At 33.1% G+C, this 18,591-nt stretch overlaps 1 protein-coding gene across 5 annotated transcripts in view; it reads left to right on the forward strand.

Moving 5' to 3' along the window:
* Positions 1–1,224: 1,224 nt before the first annotated feature.
* LOC122712106 (talin-1) overlaps positions 1,225–18,591 on the forward strand; it is a 59,401-nt gene continuing 42,034 nt past the window's right edge. The window contains exons 1-2 of one of the 5 annotated variants that reach the window (XM_043931462.1): positions 1,225–1,839; positions 15,373–15,496. The gene's annotated coding sequence lies outside the window, so the exon portion shown is untranslated. Of the gene's footprint in view, positions 1,840–3,512; positions 3,690–15,372; positions 15,497–18,591 lie in introns of those variants that run through there. The other 4 variants (XM_043931464.1, XM_043931466.1, XM_043931461.1 and 1 more) reach the window with 4 other exon arrangements.

Below are 18,591 nucleotides of genomic sequence, written 5' to 3' on the forward strand. Positions count from 1 at the left end.
TATTTAAAAAATATTTTAAGAATTGTTTATTTCAGAAAATATTTTTGTACATATTTATTTATTAAAAAAAAAAGAATATCTTAAATATATTGAAATATCTGTAAACAATGAAAATATTATCGCCTAATTCGACGTAAGCGGTGCTTGCTCCATCTTGGAGGCCGCGCAGGAAACGGATGATAAGGCAGGCCAAGGCTAACGTTTCTCGTAGGAGAAAAAGCTTTTTCCTCGTACGGTAAAAAAGCCGAGATGAATGAAAATTGAATTACAAGCGCTCTTCTGGCAGTTGTCCAGCTGAAACTTTTCTCTTCGACTTTGTTGGAAGCGCAAGATTTATCTCTTGTTATCCACTTTTGAATCAATGTTGGTTTGCCCTCGTTTCTTAAAAAATCCTTGAGAAACGATCTTAAAATGTATCACGGCGACTTTCTGTAAATATACGTCGCATCGAAATAACGATTTGTTATAGAAATAATAAAGCGATTTATTAGTTTTTTTGTTTTTACTCACAATTTATTTGAAATTTATAAGACAGTCGAAATTATAAAATTTTACGAGATAAATGACAATAATTTTAGAAATAATACATTATGACATAGAATACTGCTCGTTAAAATTGTAACACTGTTACAATGATAAAGTAGATATTATTAAGATCTTGGCAACGAAATACTACGACCTTGCGTATTATTAACTACGTTAATGTTTCTTTTATTCTCATGCAATTCTAAATTTTGTGTTTACATGTTATACAAGATACTAGAAGAAATATGAAAAAGCATTAAAAAAGATTCAAGACGATTGATTCTAACCTTACTTTCGATCAATGTTCGAAAATATCGATATCTGTAAAAAAATTTGTAAAACAATTACCATAAAATTAATCTCCTTTAATCTATTTACTTCTTTTAAACGAAATCATAGCTACGCCATTGAACATCTTCCTTCTAAACGCGTGATATCTTTATCAAATAGGCCAGATACGAAAATTGCGTAAAACTTGGTATCTATAACGATCAACAAACATACTTTTCTCGATTCGAAGCCTGATCCGAAAAATCTCAACACTCGCGCGTTAGGCCATTTGAAATGCAGGTCGTGCCCACGTTCGTCCGGTATATCGAGCATCGCCCACGCCCACGACAGGTCTATGCACAGGTGCATTCTGTTCGGCGACAAGGTGGAAAAAGGTCGCCCACGTAAGCGAACAACGATCGAGTCCGGCTTGTGACGCGTGAGGAATGCGAGGAACGCGCGTGAGTTTACGCTGCCCACGCGATTAGAAGAAGCAACAGGCTGTTAATCGTCCATTTTATTCGTCAATGATCTCGTGGACGTCGATCGTGGACGTTGCTCGCCACGTCGAACGGGAGGAAATCGGCGGCCACTTCCTTCGAACGTAGATAAATAACGGAAGGCCGAATGTGTGTCACCATTTCACGCGTATAAACTCTTCCCTCTATTCTCTATGTGATCCCGTGGTTATATAACGATCTTACAAAGAGAAGAATTGTTTCTTGTTTCTTGTTTCGTTATTTTTATGAAGTTGTATGGAGAAAGTGCGCGTATGAAGCTCTTTTGGACGCTTATTTTGAACGGATAATGAACTGGCGAATGGCAGTCGAAGTGGTACATAGTACTTAATAGTGAGTGGTGCGTTTTAGAGGTTTTACGGTAGATTTAAAATGAAGCGTGAAGATTTATATTCATCGAGTGCGTTCGGTAAGTGCGATGCTTTTTGTGCAATATCAAGTTGAAGTTCGTGGATTGGATACGGATTAATTAGAAGAGTGGTGATTTTTCGAGGGATTTTTTTTTTTTTAATTTTTGAGAGAGAAAGTAAGTTTAGATTTTATTTTATATCAATATTTTTACATATTTATAAAACGTATCGTATATATAAGTAATAATTCTTAACGAACTACCAAAAATTATTTTTTAAAATTATTTACATTATAATTTGATGATAATTTTCAAATAATTTAATAAAATTTTTCACATTTACTAATGTACGAAACATGTTGGGCGACAATGAACACATTTTAAAACTATGCAAATTGCAATTACGTGAATAATACACGATAACAAAAAAACGTGATGTCATCGATGTACTCATACTCTAAGAAAACTAATATTTCTAGGCTCCGTTCTCACTCTGTTATTCAACAAGTTAAAATTACATGCTGTTGAAAATAAGAAAAAAAGAAAAGGAAAAAGAAGAACAGAGATTAACTTCTGTTTATATCTGTCTATGATGAATTTTTTTTTAAATGTGATTTCCACGGAATACGATACACAGAGTAGCGCGTTACATCATTGCATACTACGAAATACACGCTTCTGAATGGAGACTGGCATGACCAAATTTGGTGCGGTCTCGATTCTGTATCCAACGCTGGATTTATTTCGAAATTTTCCAATAGACGACTTTAACGAACCTTTTAAAACGTTTCGCTGAATTTCCACGATTTTTTTCCAATTTTTTCCAGAGTTCTCGGTATAATTTTCAATCGCGACGATGGATTTTTTTCAATCGCTTTCCTTAATACCGTCAAAACCCTTTAGGGAAGTGAGACACGTACAAAAGCCCTTCGTTGTGTTTTCTTGTCACGCGCGTGAGTTTGGATCTTTTTTATTTTTAGAGGAAAGTCTGTTTATTTGGATTAGTTATTTGCATGAAGACAGGGAAGTATGCAGCGTGTCGAGGCCCGCGCGATATCATTATCGATTATTAGACTGGTAGAAAGTTTTCCAAATCGGAAATATTCGCGTAATTCGATATATCTATTGTTACTTGGAAATTATTTATTGATAATTGTGATACGCTTTCTGGATATTTATCGAATTTATTTAAATTTTATTACTTTGTAATTGAACTGCAGAAATACAAAATTTAAATATAATATTTTTAACGAAAATCAAAGAATTTTTCATTATATTCATATATATGTATGTAGTAATATTAATATTTTGTAAAATAAAATTTTTATGGAGTGGATTTACATATCGAAAGTAATTAAGAATGATGTTATTATATAATTATTTAAAGATACGTTTTTATTAATTATCGAATTTATATATAATTGCATTTAAAGATATTTTACATTAATATAATTTATATATAATTGCATTTCAAAATATTTCATTGATAAATTTTATTATATTTATATGAAATTATTGATAAAATAAAAAAAATTTTAAAAATAATATACTTTATCATGGTAATACACTTTATTTTATATTTTATTTTATCATTTAATTCATTGTTGTGTTTATAATTGAATTTTTAACACCATTTAAATTTTAATTCATTTCGATTAATATTACGATAATAAATATAAAACATTAATTTTCAATATCACAATTATCATTATAATTCGGAGTATCGGAACTTCGTTAATTTTATATTGGAATATTAAAATAATTGAAAGAAAACATTTTGTATTCGAAAATCGATAAAAAAAAAACTAGAAAGAAAAAAACATTTTTCGGAGCCGTTTCTGGGTACTCAAGCTACCTTAATTTTTTCGTGACTCGAGCCGTCACTGACACAACGAACGAGAGGAACACGAAACTGAAACGGCCGGGAGTCGCAAGAGTGTTGTCGGACGTGTGGTTGTGGCCGAAGTGACAAATTGATTTTGTGCAACGAAACAGGGCTTCTTTTCTATCTATGGATATTTTTCACGGTGAGTAGAATCTACCAATGAACCGATAATATCTCGAAACCGGCGGCTGGTGGTGATGCCGCCGGTTCCTATTGATTTTTCCGTGACTTCCGACAGATGGGCGTGCTGCCCTCGTTTAGACTTTTCCGATCGTTCCTGTTCATTTTCTCGCCGATAAAACGCGAACTCTTGTGTTATTTTATTAATCGTTCAGGCCTGTATGTAATCTCTCGACTGTGCATGACCGTATACGTCTGAGAGTCGGTATGCATTACGGGCGAGCTAACCTCAAAAACGAAGGGAGTTGGACCACCCAACGGGTGTCTCCCGAAATAGAGATGATTCACAACATCGCGACAAATTGACAGCTCGTATCCTTTCTGCGTTAACTTTTATTGCGTGCTTTTGTTCCGTATTTTGCAAATTACAATACATCGAACAGATTTTAGAAAATGCTGTGTTAGTGCTAGTGCTCTTTCCAGTGCTCTTCCCTCTTCCTCTCGTGTCTCTTACGTTTCGTTAAATGCGCGACGTGCCAAAACAATAGGACCGGAGAAAATCAATAGGCAGACTGTAAGAGGTTAAATAGGGAAACCCATCTGCTACCACTGTGCACGAGACTTTATTAAGTTTCTGCGTTTGGCTAAGTTCGCTTGTGTCCGGGACACTAGAAAATTCGTTCTTGTTTCACGTCGACGATTTTACGACGCTTTTTAATTCTTCGCGATGTCAGCAAACCTTTTGTGTTTCTTTTTCTTTCTATTTTCCCCCTTTTTTTCTCATCGCGGTAATTTTCTCGAGGAATCTTAGTAGAGATTTTTTTTCGTATCGTGCTCTTAAAGGTAATTTTTAATTATTATTTTTTTTTAAATTCTATTTTAAAGATTTCTTTGGAGAAAAATTTGTTTTATACATATAATATTTTTCTTCGATGTATAGCAATAAAAATAATACGTCAATGTTCGATTAACTTCAGTTCTTTAAAGAATATTGCCAAAGTAAAATCCATTTGATTTTTTAATAGACTTGTTCATAATGATTTTTTAAAAGCGCGATTTATTGGATTTTCATTGGACTTCTATTAATTTTTACCCTTTGATAATCGCTAATTATTTTTTTTCATTTATATTTCATTTGTTTATTTCTTGTAAAATTAAAACATTCTTATCGATTATATAAGTTATTAGATTATTATCAATTAGTTAGATTGTTATCAATTATTGATATTGAACAAATGAATTATAGATATTATTGGAATTTTTTATAATTTTTATATACATTACAATAACAATAATTTAATATGCAATAATTAAAAATAAGTCAAAATATAGATCTATAAATTATGTTTTAAATTTAGAATTTAAAAATTATATTATCAGAATAAGTATGATTATAAATTTAATTTTATATTACAGGTACTACAATGAAAATTGATATCTTTTAGGAAAATATCAATTTCATTTTTATTTATGGCAACTAGAATTTTTTATTAAAGTGATCTAATCAGAGAACAAAATATTGCAGTTTTCCAAATTTTGTGAACAATAAATTCGAAACGATACGAACAGTGATGAAAGAAAAAATATTTACTTATTAACTGTTTTTTAAAAGGAAAGAAAGCAAGCCAAGAAAAATATATTAGTGCATCGTGAAAAGAAAAGATTCACCTGAATAGTTTTCTCAGTTGCCTTTACACTCGCGGATTTAAAGTTCTTAATTCGCGCGGTGCGTGACCAATGCTCTTCCGCAGATTTATTTCCGTGGAATTAAGGCAGACTCACAATTTAATTATCGCGATCCACTTGGAGCCTGTTGGGAACTCTGCTTTAAGGTTTCATTGAGTTTATCCGAAGTGACGATCTTTATTTCCCGATTGATGCGAGTAAAAAGGCCTCGCGGAAGCGGAACAACCTTCGTGACTCGTTTCGAGCGGAGATCCAGCTCCGGATATTGCCATTCGAATGAATTACGATATCGAATCGTTTGTATATATAATAAATTCGTTGAAATTTAATCATTAATTTTTTTTTCTTTCTTTTTCTTTCAAATTAATTCTCTTAAAATAAAAAATTTCGATCAAAGTAAGAAATATATTTTTATTGCTACGTTAGTTTCTTATCGTGCAATAAATATTATTTCGTGCAAGATATCGATGAGTATGAAATGGATCCAATTATTATGATCAAATGAAACAACATAGAAAATTTCACGTTGAAAAAGTGTTAATAATTTTTAAAAGGATATCTAGGGTTAATGAGTTGAGCGATTAATGATACGTTATTTATATTTGCCATTGAACGAACTGTAGATGTTTATGCAAATTTATATTTTTATAAGTGCAATTAGATAGCAAATAAAATAAAGTAAAATATATAAGAATAAACATTTCATCGAGTCAAGAAATAAAATAATTTTTGGGGATTAGAAATTCCACGTAGAAAAAATTTATTTTATGAAAAATATGTTTTCGCAGTGAAATAGAAAATATCTGTTTATAAAATAAACATTGAAATATATAATTCTTCCATTAAATATGTTGTTATTCAAATAATAATATTTAAGATAAAACAATAAGATAAATAATAAATACAGTAGAAATTTTATTTGAATAATTATTCGAATAATGAATAGTCATAAATAATTATGCATAATAAATATGCATAGTCATAGATAATTAAAATTAATAATATTTGTTCGGACATTTTTATTCGGATATTTTTGTAATATTTTTCTTCCCTTCTTCAGTTTAATTTTAATTTTATTCTTTCCTTATCTTGTTGTTTAATATTAGAATCTAAATTTTATGTACGAAAGAAATTTTGTATTAACTAATTACAATTGTAATGCAAAAACGAATGAAAATAAATTTTTTGGACATACAATAACATGTAATAATAATAATAGTAATCCAGCATATCTAATAATCCGGTTTGAAAGGATTGTTATTTCTTCCTCGTAATTTTCTTCTCTCTAAATTATCCTTTCATACTTGCGAAGTTTCCTTATTTTCGAAGTGTCGATGGCATTACTCTTACGCAAATCGATTTTTTTTTTTTTTTTACGAATACAGAATACTCGTAGAAAATCGCAAATTACTGTTATTATTACCGATGGCTTGAACGCTATCATTCATGAATTAATTATTATTATTCCGTCGATTACGATAACTCCTATAACCTTAATGGTCGCGCGTTCAATTTATTTTGTCCGATTGGTTTGCTTAATGCTGGAAACGAATGAATGAATCGAGCAAACTAAATTTATGCTTTCGTTCGATTCGTGCAAACGTTCGAATCGGTGCAAACAAAAGGCGAAAATAAAATAAACGGAATTATAAGCGCAGATTATCGATCATATTTTATTAAACCGAAATGGCGAATGGTGAATGTCTTTTCACATTTTCCTTTATTTTCCCTTTTTAAATTTTCCATTCCCTTTTTTTTTTTTTTTTTTAACCAAAAAATTTCAATTTCGATCATCCTGCGTGTTCTCTTGCCGGCGAAAATATTCATTCACCCAGTTTCTTCAACCTAGTTGTCGATAATAAGAGAGCTCTAGCCAAGTGTACGATTAGTCAACGGATCAAGTGTTATGCAACGCGTAATAAAGTACATTAACCTTATACGTGGATTAATCAATTCTGAGATAATATAACGATGTTTGATATTATTTTCCAGCGAGAATAGAATATTTGTTTGTTGGATTTGTGAAGGTTAAGGAAACGACTTATTCAATTTGTGATAATCGATTTCCTTTTCCCTACGACAGTGACTCACAAGTTAGCCAAAACACACGCGTCTGGAAAGCAGAGTTCCGGTGTACGAGGTGTATAAATAGAAATATGCGTATGTCGTGTGGAGCACACGTTGGATGGAAATAGTGCGTTCTTCGCGTACAGTAACTCGCTACTATGGAGTGTCTATGTAAAGTAACTATAAGGGGTTGTTACACGTACACGTGTTTCCGCGAAGAACGTAATGGAGCTGTATCTTCTCCGTCACATATTATGCGTAATGAATTCCATTTCGTCATCGACTTGGCGATGATCTAGCCCAAAAATATCACGTTTCGCATCCTGCCTGTTGGAAAAATACTCCCGAGATCAATTCTCAAGAGTTTTTAATTCTTAAAAATGTATATACGAAAGTATTTTTATTCGACAGATTAATATTATTTTGTTTAAATATTATTATTAATATTTTAAATAATTATTATTTTAAATCAAATTTCTTTGGAACATTTTCTTTGGAAAATTCCAAAAAAATCATATTGTATTAAAATTGTACAATTGGATTAAAGAAATATCGACGAAAGGTGGAGAAGAAGGATTAGGTTAGGTTTCTTTGGACAATTTCTTATAAAAATAAACGAATGTTATATATTTTATGTTGTTAAGTAATTTAAGTATTTTATGTTGTAAGTAATTTTTTCTGGCTGCAATTACACAAGTTTTTTTTTTTCTTTTTTTTTTTTTAAAATGGAGAAATATTATAATCTAGACCGCTTACTCTTTACATATTTATAACCATAATGTCATAATTTACTTCCTGTCGTTGTTATTATCTCAGTGCCGGTTTGTACTATCGACATTTTCTTTTTGCATTTGATTAGAATGCACTCGTAAACGAAGATAGGATTATTACCATTTTTTCTTTCTTTTTTAAGATTCGTTCCATTAATGTAACAACTATCGGTTATATCACTAGCTCCTAATCACTTCGTTGTAATATTCAGATATCCTAATCTAGAGTACGTGATCATGATCCTTACTTTGAAGCAATACCATTGCTATGACTCACTTTTACAAAGAACGTTATCTGAATCGATATTTGAAAGCTAAAAAAGTGCATAATCTGTTACAAGGTTCTCTAATAATGTAGCTAGTCCTCATTTATATTATTCTCGTTGTAATGTTTCAGGTTAATGGAATAAAATGAAAATTATTCTACGAAATTTATGAAATTTTCATGGATCTGGAACGAGATTTTTTTTATATAAATTTATTTTATTCTCAAAATATTTGAGAAATTTTTTATACATTTGGATAAACGCAAAAAGTAATTATTAACATCATGTTTGATATGAATAATATACCGAGCTAATACAAAGATATCGCAGAGAATATAGTATTGTATGAAAATTTTAAATCATTTTTATTGTATTATTTGATATTTGTAAAATTTAAAATTAAATATATTCTTGGCAAATATTTCAATATTTTGTTGTTAATTTTTTTTCTAGAAATTATTTCTTACATTCAATTCAATGAAATAACCAAATATAAAACAATTATTTTAATAATATTGTATTTTAATATTCAGTATTCGAGATACATATTCAAAGATACGTACATACAACACGACACGACATCTATAATTACATTTTCATGTAATTATTGGTATGAAAAATGCAAATCTATAAATAAATACTAAAAAAAAAAAAATGGAACGAATATACATAACAAATTTGTTAAAATTCATTATTTAAGTTATAAATATTTAAAGAACTAAAATTCTTCAACGTTGATTGGTTTCACGTGTTTTTATGAACACTATTGGAGAAATAACTAAATATCCAGTGAATAGGTTAGGTTAGGAAAGTTGTCATCAAATATTTTCATAGTAACGCGAAAGGTACTGGGGTAATTTTGGATAATCATGCAATTTCACGGTCATTTATTTGTATCTTTTCCCCGTCAGATTTATTTCCTTTCTGTGGCTTCGTTTCCCTTCAAGGAAACAAACGACTTCGTTACGGGATCATTATGTTGATTGGTAAATGACATCGAGACGAAGCGAACATTTGTAGCCAATTATACGTCTTGTTACATTTGATGCTAATTAACGCCACTTGTGTATCGATCGTTTTTATGTGTCATGTTAATATAAGATGATAATAATATCATCGATTCGCAAAAGAAATAACATAACCTCAAATTGCCTTAGAAAAAACCTTATCCTTTCTCTAAACTCTAATTTAACATTTTTTATTCCATTATTTTAAATAACGTTTTTAAAACATTTTTATATTTTAATAACTAATAAAATTTTGTAATATGTAATAATATATATTTGATATATGATAGAATTTAATTTCAATGCATAATATTAATATTATAAAATTCTACAAACCATAAGTTACTTAATAGATTGTCTTATATCAATAATGAACTCTCTAATATTATTAGTTGATAAATTTTGCGCGAGAGGGCACTGAAAGAAAGGCAAAAGGATATCAATATATAGTTTATTTCGGTTTAACACGTTGTTTGAGAGGCGCTATTAATCACGAATGCACAATCTCTGTTGTGCTTTTCATGCATAGCAAAACAACAGCATGTCTCGTTACTTTTTCTGCTACATTACGCGAGCTGCCAAGGAATTTATTTAAAAATATACGATTGTTCCATTGAATTGCCTTACTTGGAATAAAAATGCAATGTTGTTTCGTAGATGTCGTTGTCGTCGAATATTTATTTTCTGATACTCGGAACTTTTAAATTACAAAATGAGGATCATATTTTAATAAAATTCCAGAAACTGAATTTTATGAATTATAATAACTTTGAGAACTTCTTTGTTGTTTGTATTGCGTGAGGTGAATAAAAGATTGCTCTGGATTGTGTCAAATTATCCTTTCTTAAGGTAATAGCAATAATTGTTTAATTGTCGTTGCAAAATATAAAGTTCTGAAGTTTCTCAAGAACGAATTTATGTGTCGTAAATTATTACTTAATATTACGAAGTATAAGAACTTTTGAAACAAGTATTTGTCAAAATTGCTTCTTCAAATAATGAAAAAAAATTATTCTTCAAATAAAGAAAATTAATAGAAATGAATCGCAAGTTCTCTTTTTTACTTTCGTTTCATTTTTACTTCGTAAACTGATCGTCGTCAGATATATTTGTATTTGCTCTCGATTTTTCACATTTCTTATGTAAATTACACGCTGGCTCTATCGTGGTAAGTTCGGTGGGATTCATTTTTCTGTGACAAATCCAACGATCGAAACTCGCGTGCATCGTACGTATTGAATATACCTGTATCATTATTTGCAACTACCGTATTCTTTGAATTATTTATTAAAATTTTCCGAGTAATTTTATTTTATAATTATTATAATAATCAAAATATTTCATTTTATACAATGGTTTTTGTGTAAATACTTGTAATCCTTTGACAAGAATTAATATATAATAATTTATATTATTAATAATAATATATACTAGAATATATTGATAATTTATGAATAAAAAAATATCACATGTTTCCATACAATAAAAATAATTGAAATGATAATGAAATGAATGGAGAGATAAAAATTTCGTATAATCAAATACTTCGATACTATATTTTCATCGTATATTTTTCTTTATCTTTATAATAATTTAATAAATAATTTAATTTTCCAATTCTTTTTCGTTTAAGTTTCAATAAACAGATAACGATCGATTAAGTTAAAAATGACAGAAATATTCGATATTTTTTAATTAATGTACATGCATACTACCGCCATCTATCCGCGGGATTAAGTAAGAGCAAAGACTTCCGGCTAATTGCTTTTTCGATTAGACTAAAGGAATGCTTTTGCAGTGCGTGTAAATCAATTCAGACGTAAATATAAACGTCTCGGAGATGAATTTTACATATTTGATCGATATTTAAAATGCAAGAGTACATTTGCAAGATCAAATAAAAATCGATGTATTAATCGAGCTCAAAGATAAGATATAATTCTCTTTTTAGCACTTCTTCTTGAGCACTACACATGATGTATATTTATATTTAATCTCTTTCTTGATTCTTGATCGTTATAATAATAATAATTATCGAGGATCATCGATGACTAATGATATCAGAATTAATTAAAATATTTGAATGAAATGAAAACAATTATTCCTTAAACAATGCTGAAATAAATATAAAAAATAAATGATTATAAATAATTGAAGAAAAGAAGAAGAAAAAAAACTATCTTAAAAATTATATATAACGATTGTACAAATCTCAAATTAATAATATTCCTACTCCTCCTCGTAGGGACATCACGTTAAAGAGGAAAAATACCATTTTATTTCGGATTATCACATTTCAATAATAATTATTCAGAAAATATTTCACATAAACTTCCATAATACGAAAGAAAATTTTGCAAATTGTCTTGTCGGTTATCGAAATCCTCCGTTTCTGACGTTTATCAGTTCCCATTGTTGCTCACCTGTTCACCTACGTACTTTATTACAAATTTTCCTTCCACGTTTCGTTTCATCCACGGTCCATCCGTCCGCCACGTTTAATCCAAAGATCACCCTTGTTTGCCCGGTTTTAGGTTACAACGGCGTCTAATGGATTATCCGTACATTCATCCCCAAGTACCTTCCACTACGTGTCATCGATTCAATGGGGGTCCATGCGCTGCACATAAAAATAACAATGATTCGATGTTTACCCAACTTATTAGACGATTTTACCGCGCTTCGTGGATCGTGGGGTGGAACAGTTTCAGCTGACGTTTCGATCCTGGCCAGAAAATGACGTCTCCTTCACCCGTGGACGGACGGCACTTTTTAGGACACGCTGGTCTCCGCTTCTGCGCTTTCTCTCCGCGAAAAATTATCCCTGAAATTCGCCCTGAAATTCGATAGATAGATTCATTGCCGAGACACGAAATATATAAAAGTGGCGCAAGCTATTGCGACACGTTTCGTTATTCGAAAATTTTCCAGTTCCAGTTTTTGGCCAGTAAACGAGACGATTAAAATAGGCAATAAAATAGGCAATAAAGATAAGGATCTACGAAGCAAAAAAAGAAACAAAATAAGATTAAGAAAACGTATTACAGAATAAAAGGAAATAATAATCGCGCTCTAACGTGATCACTCGATAGATCCGACTACAATTACCTATCCGCTCACCGTTCCACGTAACCACGAAACAACCGCCCTTTTCCACCAATTTGATCCGGTAACTCTCCCTCAAGGGTCCTTAAATTCTGCGAAAAGCTAGCCGATTCGAATTCTAGGCTGATTTTAACCAAGCCATATGAGACCATATAGAGACCAGAGAGACCAGAATCAACAATGAAATTGCAGTCTATCGAGAGATCGTCTATTGATCGCCGTTTTGGTAAAGCCAACCCATTAATCGCAAAATTTCGCGGAAACGCGCAAGACATTCCAGAGGGGGGAGAGGGGAGAGGGAAGAGGGATCGATGGAACGAGACGCGTGCCGATTGATCGGATTTACAAGCTGGTTAAATTCTGCGAGATTATACGCGTGCAACAAGCCCATTATAAGATTACGCGTTACGGCTTTATTATATTACTTGTCTTTCTTTCTCTCTCTTTCTCTTTCTCTGTCGCGCGCGCGTCCTCTTTCCTTTTTTACGACGGCCCAAGAGGGCGTTTATCGCGATATCGTTCGCCACGGTCGTTCCATCGGCCGTGCATCCTTCCCCCCCCTCTCTTTCTTTCTCTGTCCCTCCTTTCTGCTTTTTTCACAACGTTACAACGCGTGGAAATCGTTCTCTCCGCTCATCAACGACGAATACGACCGCGTTTAAAATTTATAGATTCGAGTAAACTTGTTGTATGAACAGGCGAGGATGGTTGTGCTCGATTTTTGTTTACCTTTAGAGAAAGGTTAAAATCGGTGTTAAAATTTTTGTTTCGTGTGACGAATTAATCGTATAGATCATCTTCGAATCCGCTCGAACTCGAAGATCTCGAAGAAACGATGGGGCACGCGTTTGAACGGGATTATGCAAAAAAAGTTAAGTCAAACTGGGCAGCCACACCCCACGAGGTCCATCGAGGGACCTTGACGCCACGGAGCTGGCCTTTCGGGGCGTAAAATCGAGAATTTATTCCGCTTCCGTTCCCTATTGTTTCACCTTCGAATCTTGGTCTTACTCTTACTCGCCTTACGAAAAGATAGGCGGAGAAGCGGAGGAGAATAGGGGAGGCAAGGTGGAGAAAATGCACGTGTACACACGTGAGAGATGGAATCTCGAGGTGTGATTGCGGCCACGCTAGATTCGAGTAGGTGGTGGAGATGTGGATCGGTGTGGAGGGGAGGGATCGACGCCAGGGGTTTCAGATGTGTTGGTACATGGAGCCAACATCAGCGGAGCGTCTCGGCGTTGAAAGGCGCCAAAGCGTCGCGGCGCCACCCCCGGCGCCCGCCATAACGCCGCCAGCACCCAACCTCCCTTCGCTCTCTTCAACTTTTCTCTACCCTTCTCCTCGTCCTTCTACCCTTCTCCCTTGCCTTTTCTCCTTCTTTTTTTCTTTTCTTTTCTTTTTTTTTCTTTTTTGAGAGAGAGAGAGAGAGAGAGAAAGAGAGATTTTTATAGTTCGTGCATTATAGTTCGTACCACCCCTCCTCGCAAATTTTGAATATGGAAATATTTTTTGCCCGATAGATTGTTCGAATTTAAAGATTCCCACAAAGATTTATTCATTGAAATTTGTAAGGACGATTTCGGATAGAGATAATAAAAACGATTAGGTGTGCATTGAATCGTATCTTTTTTTTATCAAAAGGCTATAGGATATATATTTTTTGCGATTGGTCGAACTGAGATTGAAAATAATTTAATAAATATAATCGTCTCTGTAATAAATCTTCACGCGTACAAAGTGAAATATCGCAGGGTTCGGTATTTGCTTTGGGGCGAAAGCTGAATTTTCGCGAAAATCTCGTTGGCGCCGTCTCGCCTGTTGTCTAGTTGGCTCGCTAAAATGGAGTTCCCTTGGCCCTCTGACATTTCAGCCGATCCGTAAACTCTTCTCCGCCATCGATACTTTTTCTTTCCCTTTTCATTTTTCTTCCTCTGTCACGCGCCGTGGAGCGGCCGACTCTCGTTGCACCGTCTTAACCGGGAGAAAAAATTTTTCCCCCCCTTCTTATTCCCTTTTTTTCCCCGAGAAGAAATGCTTAATGCGCTCGCTCGATGCATGGCCGCACGACTCGCAGTTATTATGTGATTTCTTCCCTTTCTGTATATATATATATATATATATCTCCCTTTTGTAAAGAATAATTCAATGTATCTGTTATTCAAATTCTGGCCGCGTTTTTTCCCGCGCGCCGCAAGCCGCGCGCGCCAACTTTGAATTTCAAATATGACAGACCGCGCGATAGATCGATTACTCGAGGAGCAAGAGTTAAAGGAATTTAATTTTTGCGCGCGCCTATGTTTCGTTGCATTTTTAATGTTATTAAAAAAATTATTTACGACGATTTGATTCTGACAGATGTGATATAATGTAGTATAATAGTAATGTAATGTAACATAACAGTATTGTAAAATTGAATGCGAGTCTGATCAATTAATTTGATGAAAGGAATTTTTCACACGCATTTTTCTTTCCACCGCATCATATTTGTCATTATATTTTGTATACAAAACGAGGATCCGTATCTAATCTCCTCGATGCATTAGCATTAGCATAGAATCCAGAGAATTCGTCGATGTAAAAATAATTTCTTCATTTAGTATAATTATGATTAATAATTAATAATAATTAATTTATAAATGTTTCATATATAAAAATTTTCTTTCGGAAAAGAAGATGAATAGAAAAACAACACTCGTTATTGATCCGCTCAAGGATCGAGGATTAAGCGAGAAGAGAATAAATCTCACGACAATAATAATCGAATAAAAATAAATAACTCGATTCCCCTTTTTTTTTCTCAGTTTTCAGAAGCGGCTGAGAGAAAGAAATCTCCTCTTCGAGAACGGTAGTCGCACACGCACTGGGGAGAAGAACGAGGTGTATATATATATATATATAAGGAGGAAGAAAGGAACGACTTAAACTGTAAGTAAACTCGCCGATATATCGAGTGGCCGTTTCCGATTTGCAAATCGTCGCCTCGCTCTCTCGTCGTTTCGAGATCCTCGTAAAGCCGGATCTCTCCTCTCCTCTCCTCTCGACAATGAGTCACACGGAATCGTGAAAGTGTCTCCTCCCCACCCTCCCCGCGGCATCCCATAAACTCACCCTCCTGCGACCACCCCCCTCCCAAGGCAAGGCATCGGGTCCACGAATTTATCTTTATTCCGCGAGACGGCCGGCCGAACGATCCTTCCCTTGCCCAATATGGAATACTTCTGGCCCCATAAGCCCGAAAACGCGATAGTTAATCGCGACAAATATGGGCCGTAAAATTTGAATAGGCATCCGGCTGATGGCCGAGGGTCTCTCTCCTCACCTTTTAGGTGAATTTGCTTCGCAGTTGAATTTCCTCTCTCTCGGAGAGTTTCACGGATGCGCTGCGCGTTTTTCTTCTCTTCTTCTTTTTTTTTTTTTCTTTCTTCGATCGACTCGATTTGGGAAAAAATTGGTTTGGTTTTTTTGGGAGAATTCGAATTTTTTCCTCGTCGCGGATTATGGTTCGAAGTGAATTATTTTTTGGTTTTGATTGTTGTGGAAAAGTGTTAATTTCTGCACGAAGTTTTCACCAGTTTTTCAATCGTTTTATAAAATGTGGGAATAAAAGGGTTAATTTCTGTAAAAGAATTTCATTCGATTTTTAATCGTTTATTGTGCGTTTTTATGGAGTTAATATTGCATGGATGGGTGGAAATTCTGGATTAACAGTGTTCAAAGGTCAAGTTTGAATTCTTTCTCGCGATGAATGGAAATTTAGGTGGTGGATTTTGTATCGGATATGGGAGTTGGGAGGGGGGTGAAATGCAGGTGGAGCATCGACGAGTTTCGTTAGATTAAATTCTTGGGAGGAAATTGAAATTTTGGATGGAAACGGGGAAGGATTAAAAAGAGAAGGGTCGGTTTCGTTATTTTCACAACTATTTAAAACTATTTCGTTCGGTGTTTAACGATTTTTTTTTTGGAGGAGGGCAGGGAGGAGATTAGAATATTTCTTATTATCGTTAAGAATAATTTAAAAATTTTAAAAACGAATATACAATGACGAAATAATTTCCATTTAAATTTATTGAATAATTGGAATGGAATCTTTTATATATATATCATCGACGCGTAACAAATAAACGATAAAGTTCGGTGTTTAACGATTTTTTTTTTTGAAGAAAGAGAGGGAGGAGATTAGAATATTTCTTATTATCGTTAAGAATAATTTAAAAATTTTAGAAACGAATATATACAATGACGAAATAATTTCCATTTAAATTTATTGAATAATTGGAATGGAATCTTTTATATATATCATCGACGCGTAACAAATAAACGATAAAGTTCGGTGTTTAACGATTTTTTTTTTTGAAGAAAGAGAGGGAGGAGATTAGAATATTTCTTATTATCGTTAAGAATAATTTAAAAATTTTAGAAACGAATATATACAATGACGAAATAATTTCCATTTAAATTTATTGAATAATTGGAATGGAATCTTTTATATATATATCATCGACGCGTAACAAATAAACGATAAAGTTCAGATCAGAATAAGATCGGCGAGAATTTTATCGATGAAGGTATCAGCCGAGGTGCAGTGATGCGATACATTCGATACAATCGAATTTTTCACCCAATCACCTTTCATAAATCAACTTGGTCTTAAATGAAGCGTTGCAAACACAAGCAAAATATCGAATATCTCCGGCGATTCCGATTCCGTTCGTATCTCGTTGAATTATCTTTATTCTTCGGTTGGCGTAATCTACGCATCTGTCGAGCTGCAGCCAACAACTTTCGACGCGCTATGCATTTATTTATCTCTTCCCCGCGCCATTGTTCGAAATCACTTGTTGTCTTAAAATCTCGCTGATAAATCGTGTAATTTATCATAGATAAATAATTATATTTTGCCAGAAATGAATTTTTATCGAGCGTTTTTCTTTTTTTAAACAATGATTATTAAATATTCTACGCCTCGTAATGCTCGAAGAAAAAATTTTTTTTTCCCAATTCAATTCCGTGTTCTGTCTTAATTAAACGAAAAATATTATAAAACGTGATTGCGTGATTCAATATTATTAAATAACATTGAAAGAAGAAGATAAATTCTTGGAAGTTTAAATTCTAGGAAAGAAATATCAAGTTGCAACAATAGATTTATTCGAATTAACAAATCAAAATTAATTGAATCTGATCGCAATACGTAAGAAAATATATATATATATATCTACTGAACGATCGAAAGGTATTAAATTTCGTTTCATCTGAAAAAAAAAAAAAGAATAGAATAGAATCTCAAAAAATAATTCAAAAAGCAGAAATTTGAAGAACTCGAGGCAGGTGCTCGAGGTGCTAATTTGACCGTTAACAGGGCCGACACGATTCGACACATTGATTTATCGCGATGCACAAGGACACCACTTTGAATAACGCGAATCTCGATGTGGTTAAACAAGCCAATGGTAATGGCCCAGACATTTTGGCCGTCTACCGACAAACAACTACCGCGCCAAGTCTGATCCATACAACACCGCTTCCGGTTTTGCTGACGAGCAATTCCAAGTTGCCTAGTTTACGTAACCTCCAACTTCTGCATTTCCTTTTCTCCTTCCTTTTTTTCCCCCCTTTATCCTCGTTAAATTCTCAGTCGATTTTATGTTGCTTCAATAACATTTTCGATAGATGAAAGATCTCACGAAATTTTTCAAGATGGAACGATCGATTCCATTCTTCCTTTTGTTTTTTCTTATTCTCGTTAAATTCTCAATCGTCGATCGAATTTTTACGTCGATTTTACGTCGATCGAAGAATATTTTTGATATTTAGATGAAAGATTTTCACGAAATTTTTCAAGATGGAACGATCGATTCTATTCTTCTTTTTTCTCTCTCTCTTTCTCTCTCTCTCTCTCTCTCTCTCTCCCCCTCTCTCTCTCTCTCTCCTTATTTTCGTTAAATTCTCAATCGATTTTACGTCGATCGATGAATATTTTTGATAGATGAAAGATTTTCACGAAATTTTTCAAGATGGAA

This window comes from Apis laboriosa, unplaced genomic scaffold (assembly GCF_014066325.1).
Source record: "Apis laboriosa isolate Shangri-la unplaced genomic scaffold, ASM1406632v1 scaffold19_cov150, whole genome shotgun sequence".
Classification (NCBI taxonomy): Eukaryota; Metazoa; Arthropoda; class Insecta; order Hymenoptera; family Apidae; genus Apis; species Apis laboriosa.